Raw genomic sequence first — 19,963 nt, 5'->3', positions numbered from 1 at the left:
TTATAACCTATGACTCAGCTGTGGCCATTATGCTCCTGACATCCCTGCACAGACCACATCCCCTCTGCATGCTCACTCTTTTCCTCACTCGCCACTGCTTCACCTACCGCATCGACAAAAAAGGACTTGTGTTACGCAATATTGTAGCGTTGCGTTATGCTGAGAAATGACTTGTTTTGTGGTAACGTGATGTGATAAATTCGCTGTACAAGCTCTCTCTGCATATTGTTCCACACTTTTTGGACTTTTCATGCTAATTTTACAGATTATTCATGTGTCTGTCTTTCTGTCTATTCTCCTTCAAAATTTAAGTTATTAATTTCACTTTCTGTCGTTTGTCCTGCGTCAGATCTGTGGTAGGGAGAGACTGGGCCATGCAGCCTTTATTGCCCGTTGCTTCTGCTGTGCATGTGTGAGGTAAGAGACCTGAATAATGAAGTTTCTTCAGTCCGCTCACGGCCTGTGACTGATCATGCGCTTCAGAGTTTGATTGGCATAATGGCACCGTACCCCCCAGGTAAGGTCACTCCAAGCAACATCTGGGTCGAACCATACATTATGCAACTCCCACTATGAAAGGCAGAGCCTCATATGGTATTGGTTGATATCATTATTGTTATCATTTCCAAACCCTAGCTCCCACTAAGAATAGGTGGTTAATTTTAGATGCAGAAAAGATCCAATTACTCAGGCCTCTGCTTGTGCTTGTCCCCTGAGTTAGTGCTAGGAAATAAATCTGGTGGCCTTGATTAAGTACCTGACAATAGAGTTAGCACAGGACTAGTGGTTTATAGTAATGCGGCGGACATGGGCAATTAGGCCCACCAAGTAATTTACACTACTTCTCGCAGGTGGTGACCTGCTAAAAGCCGGGGACCACCTCAGAAACAAATGAGAGCGTATGGGCTGCTCTGTAAGGACCTCCAAACAAAGCAAAGCAATCAAAGATTATAAAAAAAAAAAAAAGAAAGTGCGATGCATATTTCAATTCTGTTATGATTTTGTTTTTGTGGTGGGGAAAAAACAACAACCCACACGGCACTGTTGTCATTTTCTGCAGAATGAATGATCACGTTTATGCCTTGTTGATCTTTTGACGTCAGCGTGCACCGCTCTTTCCTCGCCCGCTACCTATTAATTATGAAATACTGTAGGTCTTGTCCATTTCGTTCTTTTACTGCTTCTTCCTGCTGAATTTGGTGTGAAAGGCTGCTGTTCTTAAATAGGTGTGTAAAAGTGAAAGTGTGAGGGGGGGCGCGCTCCCAAAGCATTATGTCATCAGAGTCAAAAAGTCATGGCCGAAGGAAAAATAGCTTTTTTCACACATGATAGACACCTTAACACATGGAGCAACTGTGGAGTGGAGTATGTGGCTACTTCTCTTTACTATAGCAGGACAGACAGTGGTCGCCTTAATAAGAAGTCTTACTGTAGTTTTGTGCAACTGAATACATTTGTGTCCATTAAACATGTAATGGTAAGTGTTATAGAATCATCATCGCAATAACAGTGCATAGGATCGGGCAATATGGTAAAGCAGTGTGTGAATAAAAGAGTCATAAGGAGCTGCGTGAATCAAAATATTAATGTAAAAAAATAAATAAGACAAAATTGGTCACTATAAATTGTATAACTAATGCGTCGGTTTGCGTCCTAGTCTGGGGCCTTTCTGTGTGGAGTTTGCATGTCTTTCCCTGTGTGTGCGTGGGTTTTCTCCAGGTTCTCTGGTTTCCTCCAGAGGTCGATTGAACTCTCTTAAGTTGCCCATAGGTGTGAGTGTGAGTGTGAATGGTTGTATGTCTCTATGTGTTTGCCCTGCGATGGACTGGTGACCTGTCCAGGGTGCACCAGCAGCCTTCATGTGGAGGATAAAGCGGTGGAATGAATTAAATCCACATAAAAAGATGCTGCAATTATTTTCTAAAAAAACAAAAAAAGTGTGACAAAACGGCATTATGATGATAATCTGCAGTGCTGCAGGAATTCAGCAGCAGCAAATCTGAAGATTCTGGGGAAAAAAATGACAAAAATTGCAACGTTTTGCTCCAGTATCCTCATTTTTTTATCCACCATACGGTCGCTTTCGATGCTTTCTATTGGTGTTTCTCATAAGCTTTGTGACACATGTCATTAATAATTATACTGTGCTGTGTGTTACATGAAGAAAAACACTCTCCTCCCCCCTCCCTGCATGTCTCACCCAAAGATTGAAACATTACCTCAGCTTTTGCTGTAGTTTACAGCGTGGAGACTGGCACTCTGTGCCTGTGGCTTATCAGCCTGTTGTTCAGGTCAGCCGTTGGGTTTCTCAGAGTGGCAGGACCCCTGGAATAACTTTGACCGCCTTGATCCCCACTGTCAGCACATTGGCCTTAGTGTGAGCTGATTTCATCAAGGCTACTACGGGACGGTGATTGCCCTGCTCCCCATGACGGACCACTGCTGGGCCGGTTTCCTCAGCAAGCCTGTTTCACTTAAAAGGAACATGTCATGTTCCAGTATGTGGAGAGAATGCCTTGTCTCGCTGTGGACTTCCTGGATTTCACCCATTCGCCGCAAAATTAGTTATAACTCTTCATAATGCCAGTCTATTATTAGTCATATGTTTTAAACATATTCCACTTTCATTCATGTTTTTTACAATCCGGCACAGTTCTGCGTGGCTGTGGAGTTTTTCCCCCGTCTATTTTCATCCATGACAAACGGCCTGCAAATAGGAAGAAAAGCTAATTGGCATCAACTCCAATGATGTAAGCAGCACCGCAACACCAGCAGCTATGTGTGGCCCACAGAGCTATTTTTGATCTCCAGTCTAATATATACGTCCATTTGTGCTACACCTGCAGCGCGACTTGGGTGTTAAAGACAGACGGGGTTAGTGACATATCATTCAGTTTTGTCCCTTATAATATATAATAATTAGTTCAGTCAAGCACCGATTAGATTTCTGTGAGCTTCCTTTAGCAAGGTATCCGCGCGGTCTTAAAAAGTATTAAATTCAATAATTTGAATTTAAGGCCTTAAAATGTCTTAAATTCTCCTAAAATCTCATAAAAGGTCTTAAATACAATTTCAAAAGGTCTCAAAAACCAGTTAATGTTACATTCATTTAAAACGTGCACAGCTAAGCCGAATAGCAAGTTCAATGATTTGAGGCACCTATTTTCCTTCATGTCTTTTGTACTTTTTTGCCAGTATGGATTTGAAATGGGTCTTAAATTGTGTTCATTATGGTCTTAAAAAAGTCTTGAAAAGTCTTAAATGTGACTTGTTGAAACCTGCAGAGACCCTGTGCATTTTGATGACCATCTAAATGAGCAAAACATGGCACGAAATGAAGATTTTCCTGATTTAAATAATTGTGAATATTGTAAAATGGCAGTGAAATTACATTTTGGTGGAAAATAAATACATTTTTGCATTGCTAAAAACTCAATATCATTATATATTGCTATAAAATGACAGATAATTAAAGATGAACTCTTTTAATTGTGGTTTTCAAATTAATCCACACAAACTTTTAATACCAGCTGTTTACCCAACATTTTACTACAATTTACCCAACAAGGCAAAGCTCATTTGCACAGATGCAGGTGTGAACTCCTTGCTAGACAACTGGAAAAATATTTAGCATTTGTGCTACTCGTGTTTAATCTCTCATTAGCCTTTGGTTGACGTGAAACAGCATCAGCCTTGCGTTTGCCAATCAGGGACTGGATTGAGTGACAGGCACAGGACAGCACATCCCTTACGTAAACCCTTCCTCTACCACCACGAAATTAGAGTGGCTGTTGCTACACGCTGCCGCCTCCTGCTTCTACATAAATGAAAATGCAAGCACTCTGGTTCAGAAGTTCACATTTTGGATGCATGCCGGAACTACTTAAGGCCGATGACGTTTTTCAGGAACAGGTGGCCATGGTGACATAATTCTGGCTCACTACGAAGAACCCTAGAAATTAAGCCCCGCTTCTCTGCCAGAAGGTTTATTACTATGTCAATATTTGACTTGTTACAAATGTAAACTGAATAGAGCGGAAAAAAGACAATGTCAAGACCCCCCGACGAGGACGTCTTTACGCGGACAAAATGTCCACAAACAAACAAAATATCACACACACGGCGTGTCAAGGCTCGGTTCGAGAAAAGCTATTTATTCCCGTACGCTGTTAACTACTGGCACGTACGCGTTCGAGTGGAATGCCATTCAGAATGCAGAAAATATATTTAGTTGCCAACAGACAGCAAAAGGCACCAGAGGGTCTAGCCCATGTGTGAGAACAGTTATTTCTGTCACAGTATGGGCTCTCAATTACTGTAATCCGCTGTTTAAGTCTTGCAAGAACATCAGGCCCCATTAACTATTCAGATACGTCTGACGTTGACACCTACAGCGCAACATCATCAACGGACATAGCTTTATTTTATTTTTTTCATAAAGTTTCTTTTATTATAATTTGTTAATACCTAGGAACTAGGGTTGCCCTGCAGACGGGGATCAGAAGTCAAGAGCAGCATCACATACAATTTACTCATTATATCCGGTATTACGTTCCACCTACTGGCAGTAAAGTGCAACAGCAGGGATAATGACTACACCATAAGTTAATAATCATCATCATCTTCTTTCGGGGTCGCCACAGTGGATCATCTCCCTCCATCTTGTCCGTTCCCTCGGGTCCTCTTCTGTCCTCCTTCACAACATCCGTGAACCTTCTCTCGGCTCCATCTTTTCGACATCCTTTGTCCGATATAATCCTCGTCTCTCTCTGACTTTATTGCCAAACTGTTCGAGCTCAACTGTCCCTCAAATATGCTAATTTCTTAGCCTGTTCATCTTGTTAACCACATTTAACGTGGTACGTAAAAAAACAAGGGAAGAGGACAGTATCAGTTTTCCTTTGGTGTGATAGTTAAAAAAAAAAAAAAAAAAAAAAAAACCCTGTTTGACAGATTTGACTTATTATTATTATTTTAGTTTTTAAGCCCATTAATAGGTAGGTGCTTATGGACACTGGAAATACCCCACAGCTGCAGTCTGGCTGTTGCTCCATATGTGATCCTGCTGTCAGACCCTCAGAAAACTCTCAAACTTCCCCACCATTCAGCTGTGGTCTATTTCAGCTTCACAGACAAAGAGTCCAGCAAAGACACTTTTTCCACACAGATTTCATTTATTCGGTGTAAAGCGCTATTAACAGTCTATTGTTAGTGGAGAATGAAAGTTGTGGTTACGGTCAATTCATGTAAAAATATACTATTTATTGACAGTATTATTTGGGGAAACCTGTGAGGTCCGTGCTCGTTTTTTGGGGAAGGTTTTATCTAAAGCTGTGCAAATCTAATGGCAAAGCCATGTGATTCAAGGGGGATGAGCTGAGAACAATGCCCAGATAACTGCATTACCTACCAGGTAGGAACACACAAGGGCTGCTGTCCTGAAGCTAGGCAACCGACAGGCCCCGTGTTTGTATAAGGACACAGTCGAACAGCTCCTGCAAACACACTTTGTCTCACTTAATTGGTGCCTAATTCCTGCAAAGTTGTAATGTGTCTCTTCTCTGCCATACGTAAACAATAGGGGGTGTGTAATGGCCGTTTAGTAGGTCAAATAATTGGTTGTGGGGATTGTGTAAACACTCCTGGACCCAATTTGGTGAAGTCATCTGAATATAAGACCTTATTTTGGATTCTGGAAATGCTAACGGCAACAATATCAGCGAATGCTTACGTGTTTTTAATACATGAATATTGTATTTTGTTTGACGGCGAACCGACACACATGCTAGCGTTCACATAATTAGGACAAAATTATTTCACACATGTAGGTAAAAGCACTTGTTTTTTAATGTATTATATTAAAGCGTTGTTTGATATTTCAGAAAATAAATCTAGAATATACTTCGGTTTAGACAGATGTTATTTCAAACACGTGCAACATTTACAATGACCGCACATTGACATTTACGTCTCGTCACGTTTGAAAAGGAGTAGGCAGAAGTATGCACTTATATGTACGTACCCCATTCATATTATACACAACTCAATTTATAGACTACTTTATCCCATCACTGAATATTTGCATATTTACAGTATTTTATACAATATACGAGAACACGTCTGGGTTTAAACACATTTAAACAAATCATTTCCATTACCGTCCTAAATTAAATTGTATGTATATGTATGTATGTATGTGTATATATATATATGTGTGTATGTATATATACATATATATACATTTACATAAATACATACATATGTACATATACATACACATATGTGTATATGTATGTATATATATATGTATATGTATATATATATATACTTTTGTATATTCTTTCTAACTGATTTATGTTTTTACTCTGCTTAAATTCATCTGTTAGAGTTCGACTGTCCCCTGAGATTGAAACACACACTTTTTTGTATGTAAAACATTGGTGTAACTTGGTCATTGTAGAATTCTGAGACATAAATTGACCCTAAGCACCTTCAGCTGATAATTCTTGGTACTATTGGACACCACTAATGAAACCCTCAGGCTGAAAATAAAAATCATATGCTGAATAATGCTGAAGGTGACAACTTATATATATATGTATCAGACTTTAATTACTTTTCTGCTAATTACAGTTCTTATTTTTCCGCACATGGATTCAGCTGAAGCGCAATATGATATAAAGCATAAACATTTCATGTATTCCACATGGCGGGTGTTATATGTCCTCAAAATTATTACAAATAAATACATAAATTCTGATCTGCTGCCACGAGTGAGCAATATCTTTGCCTTTCCCTGAGAACTCAAACTTTCTAAATGTCCTGGTGGAGTTCTTTGCTCGAGTCCCAAACCTTCTGAGATCTTCTAATGAAGGCTTTACCTTCCAGGCAAGCATATTTCTCCAAATGACAGTAATTTACATATGATGTATTTAGAGAAGAAGAGGGCAGGCTAATTCTATTTCGAGATTTTCCTTTGTTTTAGGAGTCATTAGCAGCTCGCTCAAATCTAATTTTTTCAATTTCATCAGGCCATCTTGGAAAGCCTCTGTGAGCTCATCAGAGAGGAGCATTTATTGCTAAGTGTTCTCTATTGCATTAGCACACAATAAAGCGGCCAGGGACTGCTACAGACGTTTATGTGGAATCCAGTTAACACTCCGCCAATTCGTTTTTTATTGGGACACAATCAATTTTTATTCATTTTAAAGCAGAATGCTTTCTTTCATTGTGTGCCTACCCCAGCTTATTATGCCCTAAACTAATTACTCATTTGTTTTCACAGGACGCTAATGTTTATGTTAAAGATTTCCTCTTTTAAATGCACGGCCCCCGCGTGCATATGCATAATGTGAGACTTTGTGCATTTTAAATGCACAAGTCTGTCACATGTGTTTTTCATTGTCCGCCATAATAATTGCATTAATTCAATTTGTAGAAACCTGGCAATAACAATAAAATCTGAGTAAGAACACATGGTATGGCACAATGATTTTGAAGAATTACAATGCGTCATCAGACCAGGCCCTTGGGTCAAATCTGGCCTTGACCAAATTTCTTTGGCTCATCTTTTATAATGTATTGTAGGGAGAGGTCCTAAAGTAATCACAGAGAAACCAAAATGTGCCTCAGCTGTTGGCGAGTTATTTAGTGGATCATTATGACGCTGAAACAAGTTCAAATGAGCTGACCAGTATCTCTTTAATGCAAATACATATGAAATCCATCAGTCGTATTTGTTGGAAAGAGATTTCCAGTTTCTTTGCCTGGCTGTGAAAAATAAGGATTATGTAAGTGCAACTTCTTTGAAGCTGTCATTCAATAAAGATCATCAAAGATGTAGAGATAGTGGACACAAAAACAAGTCTTGGAGAATCTGTTTTTTTTAATTGTACACCGAAATGGCCTTTTATAGGCCCTGAAATGCTTTTATTTAAAAAAAAAAAAAAAAAAAAAAACAGGTTCCAAAACAGGGAAAATCTCAAAACACCACTTGCGTTTACATGTAGACTAATACATTACTTCAGGAAAACAATAATGTCATAATCCCACTCACTCTTACTATCTTTGTCGTCATTGTCACCGTCTTTCTTTTGTGTTTGGAGATTGTTTGGTCTTTTTCGCTCTGTAGTAATATCTTTTTTCCTTAGTCTTAGGCTTTATTTAAAAAAAGGTTTCGTACACATGATCAACATCTTCTTCTCCGATTTCCGTGTAGATTTGCTGCAGCGCCACACACACGGAAAAGATCTTTTACGTTTTTGTTCCGTTTTTTTGTGATTTTTCAATAGAATTAGTATATCATTTAAACAAAACTTTAACCTTGCTATTTATTTTGGTGCCCATGTGAACTTGATCCATGTGTGGCAAGAAAAAAAAAAAAAAAGCAGGACGAGTGATTTCAATGTGTGTGTGTCTTCACTGTGGTCTGATAATTAGAGTGCTTAAGTGCTCCTGGAGAGAAGACAACTCAGATACCCTCTTCCTCTTCTTCCCCTCCTTGCGTTCGCCAAGACGGTCTTTAATGGCTCCCATTTGACTGTGATATCCTTTATTGTCGGGTGTCCGATGTACCTTGTACCAATCACCATTTACACAGAAGCTTATATTTGCCCTGAAATGTGATGTGGGCAACAGGCTGCCTGTCTTTTACCCTCATCTTTCAACCTTTGCTGCTTCGAGATGAGCAAAAAAAGGCACAGGAATTCCCCATTTCAGTTTGCACAGAGAATATTCACAGGTCATACAGTGAATGTGTGTGTGTGGAGATATTTTTTCTTCCAGTTTTGGGATTTATCCCACCGTGGGATCTGGAATGCTTTCAACACATTGACGAGATGACAAGTTATCATTGATCTGTCCTTACTTAGCGGCATCCATTAAATAATGTATGGGCTCCTCCAGTGCATTACCAGTGCACTCTCCTGTCCTGACCCATTAGAAGGAGTAGAGCACTGGGTCCTATAGTGGCTCCAGGCCTTCAGAGGCCTGTGGGCTTCCATTTAATTAAATTATCCCATAATGAAAACTCCCCATAATGAGATTAATTTTAATTATTAATTAGAGGCCGATTTGAGGGAGAGGCCGCGTTAAAAATGCATGAACTGGCTAAACATTTTTCAATTCATCGCCTTTTCCTATTGTTAAAGGTGTAATTTATTAAGTGCACTTCAGCTGCTGGAGGTGATGGTGGTGGAGATATTGACGACCAGGCCCAGAGGTCAGTCCAAAGGGGTGCTGAAGTACTTGAACGTAATTCGATAATGTGCATTTTATCCATAAATGAATGCCCCACAATACACATTATCCCTGAGTGTTTATATAAAATCATGTCTGGGGTTTTTTTTTTCCTCCTTTCACTACAAAGCTTGATGAATTTTATATTAACACCTAAAGGCAGAGAAGTAATCATAATTATGTCGGTAATTCTCTGCCGATGTTTGTGTACCTCCATCAGGTTGGCATGTTGATTCCCCTTGTGTGAGCACATTAGAAGACTTTGGTGGCTGGCCAACGGAGTACAGGAAGATTGTCGACTGTCACACAGTGTGAAATTGTAATTAGCTGGCATGGAAGTGTGTTTATTTGAGTTTCTGGGCAGGAGAGACGGTGGCACAGTCGAGATCCGACGGTAAGGTGATACGTTGCTGAAAATAATCCGCCTTTTTGTGATTTAAATGAGTACATTTTCACATCTATACAAGTTTTCTGTCAATTGGCAGGAACTTTAAGGCAGGCAGAGTGGCAGATGTGGCTTCGGGGGGACAAGAATGTCATTGGGACGGTGAGTCGAGTGCATTTATCAGGCCCTCATCAATACCTGATTAATAATTCAGGCAGAGTCTGGTGGTTCTTCAGGGCAGGGTTTCAGCTAGCTTGTAATTTTGTAAATTGCATCGTCATCATGCAATGGATGGGACCGGCTTCTCGGAGAGTCGCAGTTGTGCATGTGGGCTGACCTACGGGGGGGGTTTTTCATAAACAGGTAAAGCAAGAGCGTCCTCCAGCTGCGGTCGCATTGTTTCCAGGTATCCACAACAACAACAACAACAACAACTCAGCACAGAAACAGAACAATATGAAGTCAGTTGGAATCGACGTTCTTGCCAGAAAACAAATTGTTCTTAAGCGCGCGCATAATCTGAAGCAGACACGGCAAGAGTCGTAAGTTATATGTAAAAACCTACAGGAAAACGGCACATTTCATGAAGTCGAAGTGTCCTTTTTGTTTGTTCCACCAAACAATCAGGGATTTCTTTCCTTTGTGATTTGTTCAGAGTGCCCAGGTGCAGCATTAGCAGAACATTCTGTGACCAGTGAATGAGTCAACCCATCAATTACCTCAAGGCAGATCTGTGATAATTCCCCTTCAGCCAAATGGGCTCCTCTAATTGCCCTGACCAGTATTACCTGTTCCAAAAGTGCGCTATTCTTCCACATTGTTACCTAGGCAACAGCAGTTCTGCTGACCTATAAAAAGTTGCCACTTCTGTAACTGATCCGCGACTAGGCGGTTGTTTGTTTCCATGGCGGCTTGGGAGATATTTATAGGTCTATCTATCTGGTATGAGTTGACACATTAAATATTAGCTATCAGTTTTAAATTAAGAATGAAGACATTTTTTTTGGTGCCTTTGATAGAATGAAAGTCGAGCAGAGAGTTGACTGGATGTTTTGAGAACAAAAAACACCTGGGGCTTCAGCAAGTCACAAAGTCAAGAGGAAGAAAACTTCACACCCCCCTCCCCCCCCACTCACTGTTTTCCCACCATTGGATTTTTTTTCCCCCTCAACGCAGAAGCGGATTGTTGTAACAAAACGTAATGTTTATTTTGGAGTCGGATGCATTCCCCCGGATGACCGGCATTCTTTGTTGCGGTTTGGTTTGTGTTTCTTGCAAAGATGTTCATAGCTGCTGGTATCGATGAGTCATGCGTTCATTGTCGTAGGTCCCCGGCAGTTCATCACACCTCCCCTCGCCGCGTGCATCTCGATCAAAGGGTTAATCAGGAAGCCCTCCGTATTAGAGTGATAATTTATCTCTGATTCACAGGGTCTGTCATGTGGATCACAGATAAAGGTGTATTAATTATCAAAGGTGTCGTTAAGAGTTCATGAAGAGATTTCCCTCGAGGCAGTTGGCAGACTGTAAAAGCTTTTAGTTCTAGCCACTGTCTTTACTACATGTAGTTGTTGAACTGTATTTAATACAGAAGGTGTTGGTGAGATCAGTTTAAAGGTGCATTATGTAATAAATCTAAAGCAACTGGCCATAAAATCCTCCTAATATGTCACAGAGACTCAGGAATAATGTTCATATAACAAACTGAACTCACCAACAACAACAGTACAAACAAAATATTTGCATTAAAAAAAAATCTTTTGCAGACCGTAAATCATGTTTATGTTTTGAAATCATGTTTTGGCATGTGGCGCCACCTACCGCCGTCTACCAATCATTGCAGTGAGTAGAGTCTCAGCTGCTGAGCAACCACGGGTTGCCAGTTACGTCAGAAAACGAAACCTAAAAGATCTCGGTATTTTAAATTTGAATGTAGTAACCGTCTTTGGCCACATTCTTACATATGGCACCTTTAAGACTGAATAAAAAAACAAAAACGTATAAACATGAAGAAGTACTGCTTCTTGAAAACCAAATGTAGACACAGTAAAAAAAAAAAAGTTTGAGTCGACAAATGAGATTTAAAGAGGCTACACAACAGATGGAATGAGATGGACTTTCAGAAGTGGAGAGATATCAATAGGAATCCATTTAGTTTATGGACTAGATACATTAACTTAACTAACAATCAATCATTTCTGTCTTCAAAGCTTTTTAATGCGCGTAGATCTAACCTGTCGATACATTTTCAGCTCCATGCCCACTCTTTAACACCGTTGTTGTGGTTACTCGTCTGCCGCGATCCCGTTTGTTACTTCCTCCTTGAGATGCAACTTTTACCGTACAGTCTTTCCTTTCCTCTGGATCGCCGTTGAATTCCCTGTAAACGTTGCTTTTGCGACAAGGAACATTCTCCGCGTATGAGACGGCGAAAAGCGCGGTTAACCGCTTTAGGAAAACAACACAGGCAAAGACCAAACAATTTTTGCCTCTTTGGCTCAATATTTTGTGGAAGAAAGCGGACTTTAAAGTCCATTGTCAAGACAGAGGTGATGCAATGTGTTTACCTTTTGTTGAGCAACTGTTGTTTTTTTTTTTTTGCTCAACAGAAAAGAAAAATGTTCCACTCTTTTATGTTGTTTAACACTGTGAGATGGGTTTTGTCATTCTAAAAGTATAGTGTTAGTCATGATATAGCCTCAGGTCATATGCACTGAAACTGAGAAATACTGTAAACCCATCTGTGGAATAAAGAAAGAAAAAGAGAGAGAGAGGAAGTAGCAATGTATGAGACTGTAAGCAGTTCTTGTTAGATGAGATAGAACATATTTTCACACACTACAAAGACAGAGTGTGCTGTAAGGAGTGCGTTGCAAATTCCATTTCCTCATGGAGGAAGTCACCTTTTAACAGGGCCACTGCTGTTCTGAACACATCAAGAGGAAACAAACATGGAAAGTTGGCATATCTTCTAGTCCAGTCGGCCCCATTGATGTCTTTCACAATGATATGTTTGTCCAAATGAGCTGCGTTAGAGAGCCCCGAGGTCTCGGGGAACGACGACTAACATTCTAGTCGTTGAAAGAATCGAGAATCCAACAGATCCCTCTATGTGTTTGTTAATTCTCCTCACTGGGACGATACCGTCTTTGTTTTGTCATATGCAAAGTAACTCGGACAGCTCTTCCTGTCCGCTGGATATTGATAGTGCAGCAGTCGTACTCTAGTAAAAACAATAAGTGAAAGGTTGTCTCCCTTAGTCACGACGGCTGCAGCAACACGTACCAGACACATGCACAGAAGTCGCCATGAGGTTACTTTGCGGTAAGGTATTAGCATATACATCAGCACCTCTCCTGCACAGTCTTACGCCGTGATTATCCCGTTGGTTATTTTGGACGCTCCTTGTCGTGCTCCGTGTCTCTTTGACACCAAGCGCGATCGGAGGTACCTACTAGTTTGGCAAGCCGTTAATAGTTCACGCTGTCCACGCGGCTGTGAAAAATTGCGCAGCTCAGTCAGCATGTTTCCTGCTGTTCTATAAAACGAGTGACATTTGGTGTCTGGATAATCCGAGCCTCCGCTTCTTTAAGTGCACATGCATAAGGAGGCTCGGGCAGACAGATACGCCCAGCTGTTAAGTCTGTCCAGGAGTAAAAAGTTACTGAAAACTGGTGTCCAATGGCAGTGCCCATTTATCACTGCAAATAGCCCCCGCTGTGTGCGCCTGCACTTGCTTCTTAGAGAACAAAATGTGAATGTAGGTTAAATATAAGTTATTTTCCGGTCTGAGGTATTTGTGTTTTATTTATGTAGGATAGAAAGCTGATTGGTAATACCCCCAGGCTTAAATAGTCTTGTCCGTGCTTTTGTATCATCCCTTGGCAAACGCAGCACCGTAGCTTGAATGTGGAAGCATGTTCTGCCAGTGAGACAAACTGGCTCGCACAGGACTGCCTCTTTTGTAACTGTATTTAGTCACTGAGCAGAATGGCACGGACCCAATCTAAAGTGGCTTTCATCTGTCCAATTCAAACAGACGTTTGACCCCGGACATTTGCCTAATGTGTTTTTGTTATGTGTACTCCTGGCTTCACAAATGTCACAGTGGCTGGACTAGTGGGGGTTTGGTTTGTTACTCGGGGGAGTGGGGGAGTGGAGGGGAGGGGAGGGGGACTGGAGCAGGGAGCCTGCCTGAGGGGGTGGGGTTGCAAGGCAGCAGTTATGTCTATAACCTCTGCATTTTGTACTCTAACCTCCTGGGAGTTGGTGGTGGTGGTGGTGGTGGTGGTGGTGGTGGTGGTGTGGTGAACATAAGTTCCCAGTGAAGGCCGCACGTCCCGTCCCCCCACCATCCCCAACCCATCCCCATGGGCCACCAGACCCGCTGCCTGCTGATCAGCGGCTCGTCCCCCGGCGCTCCGCTGACCAGGCCCCCAACTGGACAGGCAGCTGTGGAGGAGACGGGGAGTGCCACATTTCTGGCCGCCTGGGTTGTGCAAGTTAGAAGCCAACCCCCCCCCCCTCCCCAAGACAGTTGGGGCAGTCCCAACAAATGCTGCCATTAGAGAGGTGCTGAAAATTTATTACCAATCATACTGGTATTTCAGGGCGCAGTGCTAGTGCTAGGAGTTTCTGGCTTTAAGTGTAATTATTACATTTAAAGCCAGAAACTCAACTAGCACTTATCAGATTTTGTGCATTTGTGTGTATTTGATGTATGAGTATTTCCAACTAACGATTATTTTCATAACCAGTTAATCCGTCGATTATTTTTTGGCTTTTTGGTCCAGAAAATCTTAATCGGTGTTTATACAAACCTGGGAATGATTGTGTTCTCCAATGTCGTGTTTTGTCTACAAACCAAAATGATTCAGTTGTAATGATTTGTTTGTTACATGGAAAAACAGAAATCGGATTAGAAATCGATTATCAAAAGAGTTGACGATTAGTTTAGTAATCGATTAATAATTGATTAATTGAATACTAGTTGCAGCCCTAATGTATTGCTATCTTATTTGCTAAAAGAAAATGTGGACGGTTTTCATAATGAAGCAACTCAAACTATATCTATAATACAATAACACTTTAAAAGAGCATTGCCTCCATGTTTATGTCACACATTTATCCAGTGAAGTCTGTTTGTTGTGAAATAAGTTCTGTTATACTACAATGATGGTATAACTAAATAGTTGTGGCTCAAATACAGCTTTGTCTTTTCAAAAACTTGAGAATCGCATTACAGCCAGTACTGTCACTGAGTCACTGTAGTGTTTACATTACAGTCGTCTCTAAACACTTCCAAAACCTTTTTTTTAAGCTTGCAAAACTGGAATTAAATATGAGTAACAGCGTAGCAAATGATGAGTAAAAAGTATACACACATATGCATATTGATCCTTAGTTTAACATAGAAATGTAAGTGTTATTCTAAGGCAGGCGTGAAACTAAATATCTATCAAACAAGCCATTTTAAGTGACTTATTCATCCAAATGTCCTCTTTATTCTCTTCGTCCTTTAACAGGCTATATATTCTAAGCGTGACGCCCGCGGTGATACTTCCAGCCATAGTGATGTCTCATTATGAGTAATAGGTCTCTAAAGTGTGCTTGTTTGGCTTTTTTTTAGCCCATTGGAGAGCAATAAAGTGTCTGTCTGTGGATTTTCGGGGTCCTCATAGACTTTTCCCAGGTGTGCCTCGCCGGTCATAAAGTTCAACTTTTCTCACAAGGCATATTCACAGATAAATGTGCCTACTGAGCGTTTCTCTGACTAAATACTAGTTGGTTTTTTTTTTTATTATTCCTAAGCAAGTTAATGTGTGCTTGCTATATTTTATATGATCCATGAGAAAAATTTCACAACATGTCCCCGTTTGTTTTGTTTGGAAGCAACAGTCGGGTCGCTCTGTTCATTTGCATTTCGTGATGTCCGCTGAGGTTAGCCGTTTCCTTTGTTCCTCTTTTTTTTCTGTCAAGGGAAAGCTCTCGTGTATTTTCTGCTCGAGGTATTCGGTGTTTACTTTTGTCACTGTTTCTTGGCGAAGGCGGGCCAACCTGATGTTTATTTATAAGGAATTCAGGCTTCGCTTGGAACTTTTATTCACCACATGAAAGCACTCGACTTGCTACTAATTTACCTTGAGTGATTTCAAAATTATCTGTCTGTGCTGTCAAAGGTTTTTTTTTTGTGTGTGTGTGTGTGTGGTGGCAACTTGTCATCATCAAAGATTCTCTGTGGAGTTTAATGAAAGCCCCGGTAAATAGATGGGTTAATGTTATATTGTATAAACTGGAATACATCACCTTAACATGTTTTTGGTTTTTTTGGCCTTGAAATTAAGTCGTTTGCTTTTTGTTTGTGCTGTCAATGCTGCAGCAGCCACTGTTGCTATGCGAGTGGCCTTTAAGTCCATATTACAGAGCGCACATGAAAACACAAAGCGGTGGGAACGGAAGAGGGATGGAATAATTTTGAAAATGATCTTGAATTTCCCTTCAGTCATCACTGCTGTTCTGCTTTAACTAGCACATGTCACTCTGTGGAGCTTGGTTATTTTCAACAGGAAACTATGCACATTGAACAACTCAGGAATATCCAGTGCCTCGCACTTACAGAGCTCTTTGACAAATTGCCATGCAGCAAACTTAATGTCCCACTTGTGTCAGCAGCAGGGCTGAAGGCTCAGAGGAGTTTTTTTATTTTTTTATTTTTTTAATATATAATTTATTTTCCCTTTAGTTAATAGGTGAACACTTCACCTGGTAATGCCTGTATAAATATATAAAAATCTGTTATTTTATCCAAAGTTGTCCCAAGTTCAGATTTCCCCTCTTTGGAGGAAGGTTTCAAGTATAATGCTCTGCTGAGACTTGTGTCAAAAAAGGAACTTGATCCCCCCCCCTCTCCCTCCCCGTGTGTGACATTGTATAAACACTGTAGTAGCTCTACCCAAACAAATTTGCAGCATATGCATATGAAAATATTGCAACTGTGTCACCGGGGGGGTGTTAGCATTTTGTTTCATCCGTAGCACTTGATTCCCCCGTCACGCCGTTCCTGCTCCTTTCACACTGTTTATGTTTCCTTTGTCAAGATAAGTAAACCCCACTTTACTTCCATGTCCTCCTTTAAGGACATTCAACATGTGAGACTTTGCAACTTCTCAGAAGGCTTTCCAGCGAGACGTACGTTAACCCGCCATTCTTTATCTCCAAAGACGTGATCAGCCGTTTTAGATGAAGTGAGTCTATTTTCATGTGTGTGTGAGAAGCTGAGTGGATAACCTGTTGGCAGTGAGAGATAGTACCGATCTCTCTTCACTCTAAATTGCAGGCAGGCATCCTTGCAGCCCCACATGAAGACCACTGAGTCCCATCAAGATAATCCTTAATAAAGAACGGCTTCACATTTAATCTTAGCCCACTTCTCAAATTTCTTACTTGATATAGTTTTTGGCAAGTGGCGTTTTAGCGCTGATGTGCGCTGGACACTATCAGGGCATCTTTGTTAAGCTTCCACTTGGCTCGTGACGCGACCTCGAGGGTTTCATCGTTGCAGCTGATTTCTCGTAAATTACGTAGACGTCGAGTTGTCTTTGTGCCTCTTTATAAGTGTTATATTTTAGTTTTAACAGGAAAAAAATGACACTCCAAATCAAAACCTAGCTGTACAATACAGTATGGCTGAAGCCTTGATTCAAAACAAACTACTTTGTTGGGCGTATAAGTAAAAATCTGACTGGAGTCATCGCGACAAACAACCGTGGATAAAGACGTGGAATTTGAAAATAACCTCATTGCAAAAATGACATCTCCATCTAATTGTCTGCATCTGCTTATTGAGCAAAGGACTAATCCACTAACCTCATTGCTGTGTGAACACCGCCGCTATTAGAAATAGTCACTCGAGAGTCCCCGAGCATCTATTAGTCAATTGAGTTATCTGTTACCTGGTGAATGTGCAATATATTTCATGCTCTAATACTGAAACTCAAGCCTGTGGATGCATCTGTGGGTTGTCGGTGTGAAAAAAGGAGGCAGCGCTTGGATTTCCAGCTCGTCCACCATGCATCGTTTCTGCAGTGTATTTAAATCAGGAGCACTGATCTATTTCTGTCAGCTCCTTGTTGACTACTGCCGCACAGAGGTGGCTCACCGTTTGACCCGCGTTGAGTTTGGGCTGTGAACTCGGCAGCTGATCGAGGAGAAAATGACTAATTTATCGCCGCGTTTTCTGATGGAAAAAACATGTGCCACGCAGCGCAAAACGCGTTCGATTGTGCTCTCTCAGTCGAACGCATGATAAATGTGTATATCTTGTCATCACCCTGTGAGTATAGCAGGTAACAGAGATATACAAGCAGTGCATTATGGACCCTCTGCTCACACACTATACTATTCTTTTGGCTATGGGTGTTCTTTTTCTTTCAGCACCTCTTTACCACACTAAATGTATGGCTTCCTCTTCCTTGACAATCATTTTTCAGCATTGGCGGTTTCACCGTCCGTTTTATGACGTGAAAATTCAATTTTAAATGGTCCGTTGCCCTCACAACCATTCATTACGCAGAACGGATATAAAAAAAAAAAAGGCAAAAAAGCCTCATCACCGGCTTACATAAATCACCGGTTTTGAGCTCATCAGTAGCCGCGTGGCTTTATTTAGCAGCTTCGCGCAGTTGAAATAATAACCTGGAGCAGACAGAAGGCACTCATTACCTTGCACACAGACGCGGTGTGTATGTGTTGACGGAGGACTTCCACTAGGCTGCCGTGCAGACGGACAGAGCCGGGGCGATTGGGCCGCTGTTAAAACTTCAGTCCCCCCCCCCCCCCCCCGTCACCTAAGCTAATGACCTGAACCCTTGTTTTGTCTCTCCACTTCCTCTGTGACGGAGAGAAATCCAGCAGTGACCTAAGACTTGCAAGAGAAGATAAAAAAACAAAAAAAAGTGCTTTGTGGTTGGTGGAGGGGGAAAAAAAATTACAAAAACAAGAGAGAAAGGGGTAGAAGAGAAGAAAAGAGTTGACCCTCGGGGTGTGTGTGTGTGTGTGTGTGTGAGCAGCAGTGGACAGGCCGGGCCAGTGGACATTATCTGCCATTTCATTGTCTTACGTCTCCCCTGATACAATCCCGGAGAGGACTCTATTGCTTAAAGCTGTGAGTGAATGACATATGGGGAGCTGGTGTGAGGCACAACTCCCGCGTGCCTCCTCCAGACCCCAAAGTCTTCCTGTGAGCGAGCACTGAGCAACTTTTTCTGCTTTTTTCAAACAGCAGCAGCAGCAGCAAGCAGCAGCAGCCTCCCTCCCTCTCCCTCCCTCACTCACTGCCTTTCTCCCTCCCACCCTCTCTCTCTCTCTCTCGCTCTCGCTCTCCCTCTCTCTTTTTTTTCCCCTCTCTTCCTCAGACACTCACTAGTCACTGCCTGAAGCAGTAATCGGACAACTCTCTTTCTCACTAGGACTGGGTCTCCTGAGATACCGCGCAGAGCAGGGCTCCATGGGTTCCACCACCTAAAATGAAAAAGAAAAAGTCGTCGTAGTTTTGTCGTTTACTTTCATTGCGCTACAAACTCGACCAAAACACCTGAAGAAGAAGTGTTTTACTTAAAAAAAAAAAAAAACCTCGCTGTCCATTCTGGTGGACTGAACATTCTCTGTCCTGAAGAAGATTTCTTTTTTCTTCTTCTTTTTTTTTTTTTTTTTTTTTTTAAAGAAGAGATAAGACGGGATAAACACACTGGCATTCAACCATAATTGTAGTGAGTATAATTTTTATCTTTATCTCAATCTTTCTCATTTTTGCGTTTGTGTGTTTGTGTGTGTGTGTTTGTAATTCTGTTCGTGTGTGTCATCTTTTAATTTGTGATATAATGCAGATCATTTATGTCGACAAAGTGGTCGGAGTGCAGATTAATTTCTGGATTTATTCTGTCAATATGTCAGATTTTTTGTTTGATTTTGCTTTTTTTTTTCAAAGAAACATCAAGAACGTCTTTATTATTGTAAAATGTTAAAACTACATATATATATGTAGACAAAATAATAAAAGAAGGGTTTAATGGCAGATTTAAGGCAAAAATTATTAAAATATATATTATGTAAGCCAGTGTTTATTTTTAATTTTGGTGAATGTAAATAAAACCCACTTTACATTAATGTAAATGTAATTATTTAGTATACAATATTTGGCAGGTTAGAATTAAAATAAGCATAATATCAGAATTCTACTATATTATAGTGATAATAATAATAATAATCCAAATATATATAATTTAAAATAATGTCATTATTTTTCCTTTCTTGTAATTAAAATTTAACCTTTTTAACTTCAAA

General features: G+C 40.7%; 1 protein-coding gene across 3 annotated transcripts in view; it reads left to right on the top strand.

The window, feature by feature from the left end:
• Positions 1 to 371: 371 nt before the first annotated feature.
• The window catches only part of eya1 (EYA transcriptional coactivator and phosphatase 1), a 59,718-nt gene continuing 40,126 nt past the window's right edge, over positions 372 to 19,963 (top strand). For 2 of the 3 annotated variants that reach the window (XM_083901312.1, XM_083901310.1), the window contains exon 1: positions 19,215 to 19,389. The gene's annotated coding sequence lies outside the window, so the exon portion shown is untranslated. Of the gene's footprint in view, positions 418 to 19,214; positions 19,390 to 19,963 lie in introns of those variants that run through there. The other variant, XM_083901311.1, reaches the window with a different exon arrangement.

Source organism: Microchirus variegatus, assembly GCF_963457635.1.
Source record: "Microchirus variegatus genome assembly, chromosome: 15".
NCBI classification, from domain to species: domain Eukaryota; kingdom Metazoa; phylum Chordata; class Actinopteri; order Pleuronectiformes; family Soleidae; genus Microchirus; species Microchirus variegatus.
The sequence above is the reverse complement of the archived record's forward strand: the minus strand, read 5'-3'. Positions and strand labels throughout refer to the sequence as shown.